The following is a 7,937-nucleotide window of genomic DNA, read 5'->3' on the forward strand; positions in this document are numbered from 1 at the left end:
AAGGCATTCGGGGTAAACCAGAGAACAACCCTCACTGGGCACAAAATCTGCTAGCAGCTAGATTCGAGGACTATGAGAAGTGAATTTCTGTTGTTTGTAAGCCATCTAGTCTATGGTATTTTATTAACATCTCAAACAGACAGAAATGGGCATAACAATCAGCAGCCCCCAAGTCCTCCCTTACAGTGCCCATCTATATATAACGTGTTCACCTTTCTGGTCAGTTACACAGTAGGAGCCACACCATACAGACTATATTCTGCAACTGGCTTTTTCAACTCGGTCATTTTTTCCCCCGTGTACAAATACAGGTCTATACCAGTGCTTCATTGAGTATCATGGATGCCTTCTAATTGTTGAACTAGTCCTCTGTTTATGGTGTTTTGATGGTAGTTTCCAGCCTCTGTGTGTGTGTGTGTGTGTGTGTGTGTGTGTGTGTGTGTGTGCGTGTGCGTGTGTGGAGTAGGTCCATGGTTGACATCAGGTATTCGTCTCCATTACTCAACATCTTCATTTGTTGGGACAGAAGGTATTAGCTACTTTTCTGCTCCTATAATAAAATACCGTGTCCAAAAGGGACTTAGGGTAAGAGTTTATTTTGACTTAACAGTTCTAACAGGAGAAGAGTCCACCATGGCAGCCAGCAGCAGCCGTGACGGCAGAAGCAGGAAGCTGAGCATCACACGTTCAACTGCAAGCATGAAGCAGAGACAAAGAGCTGGTGTGACACTATGGAATCTCAAAGCCCACCCTAGCAATGTACTTCCTCCAGCAAGGCTGTGCTACCTAAGCTTCCCATAACAGAATCACCGACTGGTGACCAAGTGTTCAAATACATTTGAACACTTGACAGACATTTCTTAATCAAACTATTACCACACAGGATCTCTCACTGAACCAAGAACGCGTTCATTCAGCTAGGCTGCCTGGGCCGTGAACTCCAAGAATCTGCATGTCTCTGTCCCCGTTTTCTAACAACACAGAGGTTATGGGCACCTGTCTCTATGCCCATTTTTGTTTGTTTGTTTGTTTGTTTGTTTGTTTGTTTTTAACATGAATCCTAGAAAGGGCAACTCAGGTCTTTGCTCTTATGCAGTTCGCATGTCACTGACTGTTGTACCATCTAACACATTCCAGCCTGTGTTCTGGAATTTTAGAAACCATCACAGTTCCTTCCAGAGTTTTGAATACCTGTCTTCAAAACAGAGCTGCAGGCTGGTGAAAAATGGTGGCTGGCTGGACTTTCCCACCCTTGCTGGGTCTACAAGCAGCCAACAACCAAGCTACCTTGGCACACTTGTTCCACCTGGTGGTCATTATGGGGTACTGCCTAGGCTCAGCATTTTTAAAACAGAGATAGTCTCGTCTCCACAAATCCTTTTCAAGTCTACCCACCTCCTGACTCACCAACTCTGGGCAAATCAACAAATCTCACTCTTGGGATGAAAACTCATCGCCCAAGACAGAAGTGGGCCTCTTACCAGACACAATTCTACCTTTCTAGGCTCATCTTGTTAACTCTTGTTGACAGTCAGTTCTCCAGGACACAATGCCAATCTAAATGACCCTATCCTTATACCTGCCCACTCCCGTACCATGATTGCCGATGAACTCTTTCCTACTAAGTATGCACAGCCCTACAGTCCTACATTTCTTGTACTCTCTGAAGTCATGTGTGTGTGTGTGTGTGTGAGTGTGTATGTGTGTGTGTGTGTGTGTGTGTGTGTGTGTGTGTGTGTGTATGTGGTGTGTGTATGTCACATGGAGTTGACCCTTTCCCAACAATCTTGGGGTATACATGGAATGTCTCACACGGCATTTGAAGATATCACGATATCTTTGTCTCTGTCGATGAACTGGCCCCTTCACTGTGATGGTTCAGTCAGAGTCAACATCACAGGATCTGGAATCACCTGAGCAGTGGATATATCTAATGGAGGGTTGCCTGGATTACGTTCACTGAAGTGAGAAGATTCATCTTTGTTGTGGGCAGGCCCATTGCCTGGCTGGGATCCTGGATTGTATAAAATGGAGACAGGGAACTGGGTAGCAGTGCTCGTTCAACCCTCTCTAGTTCCTGGCTGTGGAGGTGATGTGACCAGCTGCTTCCAGCCCCTTCTGCTTTGACTTCCCTACCATGACAGATGTGGGTACCTTGAGCTGTGAACCCAAAGAAGCCCTTTCTCCCTTAAGTTGCTCTTGACAAAGTGATTTAAAAAAAATCACAGCAACAGGAAAAGCAGCTGACATCCAGTGGCACTCCTCACTAACCTGGCAGCAATGCTGTCTTCTGGTCATTATTTCTTCCCTGGCATCTTCCACAGTGCTAATGAGTGGACATGAGAATACGGTGCACAGGAAGCATTCATAACTGCAAGAGAAGGGAGCCGCATGCCTTCTCTTTATCCAGGTATGAATTGGGTGCCAGTGAGGACTGCCCTTGACCAAGAGTCCAGAGGCTGAAGCTAGTGAGTGGGACCACACAATCCAATTCCCAGCAGATACACTGCTTGGTTACGCCTAGGGTTGTAGCTCACAGCCATGTTCCATTGTGAAGGCAACTGTCTCAGCACACAGAGACACTCCTTGCTCCTTACGTGTGGGGCTGGGAAACTTGCAGTTGGCCTCATTTGGAAAGGAAGATATTTATGCTTTGAGCAAGTGCCTGCTGAGAAGCTGAATAGGTCAGAGCGATGTACAAAGCTATTCAGTTACACTGTGTGAGCAGGCAGAAGGTCAAGGGACTTCCTGCTCTTTTCTGTGTAAGCTAGTGTGTGTCGGATATCTGTCTCTTGAGCCCAGCACCTGACTGCACTAAGGCAGCCATCTTGGCACTCCTTCCTTCATCCCCTGGTACACTTGTTGCCCTGGCAAGGAGTGGTAGTTCCAAGGATGCCAGAGTCTCTGGTTCCACGCAGAGGTTTTCCTAGTGGCCTTTGATGACCCTGAGTTCTTCCTCCTGTACCATTCAGTTCTGTCCAACCTTTTCAGCATCGAGTATCGGAGGCAGAAATTTCATCTGTAAACCAGGACAGGATGTAAAGGGGACAACATGCGCTGATATTCACAAGCATGCTCTGCCCTAAGGGACAGGCTCAACAGCATCGGCAGCTGCACAGTTCCCTTCGCCCACAGCTTAGATGACTATGACAGCCTTCCTTATTGACTTCTGCCACGCCCATTGTGAGCAAGCAGGTTAGTCCTTTGAAATAGATCACCTGTCATTTGCCTGCCATTATTCCAGTGCATGAGCTGGCCCCTGGTTGGCTTCAGCCTCTTCTTTCCCAGACTTCCTTCTTCACTGTTTTTTTCCCCAACTCACTCTCTGCCATATCCTTGTATTTATTATGATTATCATTATTGTGTACTGCATGCATGCTCATGTGTGTGTGTGTGCTTGTGTGTGTGGTGTGTGTATGTATGGTATGTGTGTGTGCCCGTGTGTGATGTGTGTCCATGTGTATTTGTGGTGTGTGTGTGCATGTATGTGCGTGTATATGGTGAATGTGCATGTGGGGGTGTGTGCAGGTGTGTGCATGCGTGCATGTGTGTGGTGTATGTGTGAGTGTGGTGTGTGTACATGTGTGGTATGTGTGTGTACATGAATGTGTGGTGTGTGTGTAGTGTGTGTGTATGAGGTATGTTTCTATGTGTGATGTATGTGTATGCATGGTGTGTGTGTCTATATGGTGTATGTGTGTGCATGTGGTGTGTGCATGTAGTATGTGTGTCTATGTGTGATGTATGTGTGTATGTGGCATGTTTGTGTGTCTATGTGTGATGTATGTGTGTATGTGGTGTGTTTGTGTGTCTATGTGTGGTGTGTGTGCATGTGCTAGAGGTTGATGTTGGATATCCTTTTCTGTCACTCTTCACCTTATTCTTTGAGACAGAGTCTCTCACTAAATCTGTAACTCAGATTAGACTCAGGTCTAATCTCTAGTTAGTCCATGTGCGCAGTGAGGTCCAGGGATCCACCTGTCTCCGTGCCCCCTCCCCTTCAATGCTAGAGTTGCAGAAACACACTGCCATGCGCTTCGGTGTTGGGGATACAAAGTCAGGTCTGTATGCTGGCACGGCAGTCACTGGACTAGCTGAGCCATTGTTTGTTTCCTAGGCGTGCTAATTCTTCTGCTCAAGCTCTTGGCACTTGCTACTCTTGCTTATACCCTCAGCACGAAGAGACTTCTACTCTGGATTAAGTAATAGCTAAACTGAGGCCTTGCCTGGCCAGGATACCTCAAATGGCCGCCTACTGCGGTCTCTGCGCTCTGCTTTGCCTTTCTCCATTGCGCTTGATGGACATAGCATCATGATCCGGTTGTTTGTTTTTTGTTTGTTTTATTGGTTGGTTTCTATGCTGTGTACCTCCCCTCTATCAAGAGTTGAACTTCTGAAGGCCGAGAGTTGACCTCTTCCACTCACTGTTGGATTCTCTGGATGCAAACCCCTCAAGATACTGAGCACCTAGAGGTGCCAGGTAAACACTCCAACTCTCTGTCTCTGTCTCTCAGTGTGTGTGTATATATGTATGTGTGCATGTACATATGTGTGTATTACAAATTCCACTCCACAATGAACTGTATCCCTTCAAAGCCAGGAACGGAAAGAAATAGTCAAGTATTTCATCCCATTGACGTGAAAAGCAACCAATACCAATAGTTGGCAGTAACAATAACAATAGCGACAGTGACTACATAGACCTGTGATTCTGGCCTATGGCACCTGAGGGCTTAAGAGCATCTCACATTCTTTCAGAACTCGTGGATTACGGTTCACAAACATCTCAACCTACATCACATCGAATATTATCTGATTAATTAAAGAGGCAACCAACGGCAAACTGCATGTGTGTGTGTTCACAGCTATTCATGCCTCCTGTGAACTTGGAGCATCTGGAAGGCAGGAACCAAATCTGACCTCTGACCTCTGAACCTTCTCTGTCTGACCGTCCATTGTTACAAATTCCATCACTGCTCACTTCAGTTAAGTGAACAGGGCTGCCTTTCCAAACACACACGTACTCAAGTACACAGGAGGAGTGAATAGCTGTGAACAAAAATAGATGCGTGCACAAAGGATTTTCTAAACACAAGGCCATTTCCACACCTAAGATTCTATTGCTCTGGTCTACTTATCTGTTTGATGAGATTCTATTGTTCTGGTCTACTTATCTGTTTGATGAAGCAGAGGTCCACGGGGAGTACCGAGAAGGGCAGGATTACTTCCAGATGTGGCTCTCCAGAAGATTAGAAGCAGTTGTCTGGGCTGATGAGCAGAGATCTGGGGGCCAGTGCTTGTATGTGCATATATCATAGTAGAGCCACAGTTTAGGGGGCCTTAAAGTATAGCAGCAAAATTGGTGGGGTTACAAGACTACCACCTGGATGCATGCACTGAGAATCCACATGTGGTCAGATATCATGAAGCCATGGCTCTACTCTGCTGCCCGCTCTCAGGAGTGCTACAACCTGAAAGGGGCTGGACCAGCTCTCCTGCTGTCACACCCTCGGGGCTGGCTCACCCATGCCTTTGCTATCAGGGCCAGCTGTAATGTTTTGTCCAGGCAAGGTGCAGAGCCTGCTCTCCTAACTGTTGCAGCTAGTGAGAGACCAGCTCTCCTGAACTCATGACCTTGGGGTCAGCTCTCCTGACTGCCTCAGGTGGCAAAGGCACTTCCCTCTTGCCCATGTCACTTCACAGCAGGCAAGAGGTGGTGCCAACTCTCCAGAATGCCACAGCCAGTGGGGGGCAGGGCCAGTGCCAGGTCTGCACAGTCCTTAGTCCCAGGTAGCAGCTTAGACCAGGGGCATCTGCATGGTCTTAATTGGTAAGATGAGCCATGGGCATAGCCACCAACCTAGACAAGGTCCTCAGTGGGAGCACAGGCTTGGACTTCACCTTGCCTCAGGTGGCAGGGCTGGCTACTGACAACAGGCTGTTCTTCGCCGCCCTCACGGCTCCAGTTTCCACCTCTCTTCATAACACTCAAGCTGTTTAGCCTCTTTCTCTCCCATCTGTCCACCACATACTTACACATTGTAGTGGCTCCTGCTGTGGGCAGGCCACGAGGTTGGCAGGCTCCTGAGTGTCCTCCTCTGCCTGTACCATGTGGCATGGAGGCAGGCAGGTCTCTGGGTGTCTTCCAATGCCTACACTGCGTTTTGTGGCTACCGTTAAACTTCTTAAGTCTAGATTTGTCCCCTTAGGTATGCATGCTAGTTCTTCCTCTGAACCCTTTGTCAAGCTGCCTTATCTAGAATGTTCCGACTCCTTCTCTTCTAGAAAACTTATTTGTCCAGACAGTTTCAAGCCACCTCATTCATTAATCCACTTACAGAATATGGATGAAGACTCAAATGTTGTACCAAATAGACATTCGTGTAGAGGATGGATAGATGCAGTCCCTACTGGACAAGGACCCCTGGGAGACATGGATGTACCCAGATGTGTAAACATCACAGAAAAGATATCTGTTACATTTGCTGCCCCCAAGACAGCAGGTAACAGTTGTTGCCAACACCATAAATCAGACTGTGTGGATAGACTCTTACATGAAGTGATCAGAATTCAGGTTCCTGACTCTTGGCTCTTCTCCCACTCACAGGCAAAAGGGTGATGGACTAGAGAAAGGACTAGAATAGGAACATGTAATACCTTTTGAAAACTCTACAGGGGGTTGGAGAGATGGCTCTGTACTTAAGAGCACTGACTGCTCTTCCAAAGGTCCTGAGTTCAATTCCCAGCAACCACACGGTGGCTCACAACCATCTGTAATGGGATCCTATACCCTCTTCTGGGGTGTCTGAAGACAGCTACAGTGTACTCATATAAATGAAATAAATAAATCTTAAAAAAAAAAAAACAACTCTACAGGGCTGTCTTCTAAATGTAGGCAACGGGGAAGAAGTTGTAAATATTGAGAGGAATCAAGAAAACCCAAGAGGCTGTGATGTACAAAAGCATTGATGTTGAGGTCAGTTTCCAATCAATACAGAAATGGAGGACCTGAGAGTCAGCTCTGCATTTAGCAACAGGGATTTTTTCCAGAAGCTTCCCCATAGTTCTCAAATTTGCCTAAATATACCTTTTCCATAGTCCCTTATGGGCTTAAGCACTTAAAACCATTCTCTAATGAAATCGGCTCTTTGCTTCTTAACCCTGGCTACTTAAATTCAAGTATTTAATTAAAATGAAATGAAATCCAATGCCACGTTCTTCAGTTTCACTTGGCCACATTGCTAGTATCAACTGGCATATGTATGTGTTGAGCCTACTGAAAGCACAGATTGTGGACCATCTCCACTGTCAGAGAAAGTTCCGTTACATAACGCTGCTCTGTCTGTGTGTGAGAGACAACAACTGGGCTAGGCAGGAAGGACACAAACCGAGCAGCCTGTTCTTAGATAATGATTCCCATCCCTCCTCTTCCATCATCCCCATTCCAACAAATCTTCATCCCTCGAGCAGTTTAAGCCCAATGTCTTGCCCTACACAGCAGACTTCAGAGAGAGAACCTGCCTGAGAACTAGGAGTGCTTCCCAAAAGGCAGAAGGTCAAAGGAATGGCAGGGAATGAGAAGAGCATTTCCCTCTTGCCCACGGCTACTTCACAGCAAGCAAGTGGTAAGGCCAGCTTCCCCGCACCCCCCTCGGAGCCAGCTCACTCCGTTTCCCTGCCACCAGGGGCTGGGCAGTGCAGTAGAGCGCTGCCCAGCCCAGGTGCAGGGCCCACTCTTCTGGTGAGAAGTGGAGCCAGCTCTCCAGAATGCCACATGAAGGAATAACTGTTGGGATGGTGGACCAGCATATCTCTCTCTCTCTCTCTCTCTCTCTCTCTCTCTCTCTCTCTCTCTCTCTCTCTCTCTCTCTCTCTCCCTGAAGTCTCCCTATAGCACATTCCTCCAATCACTTGGAAGCAGTAAACCCTTAGGTTGC

The sequence above is a fragment of the Mus caroli genome, chromosome 10 (assembly GCF_900094665.2).
Source record: "Mus caroli chromosome 10, CAROLI_EIJ_v1.1, whole genome shotgun sequence".
Taxonomy (NCBI): Eukaryota; Metazoa; Chordata; class Mammalia; order Rodentia; family Muridae; genus Mus; species Mus caroli.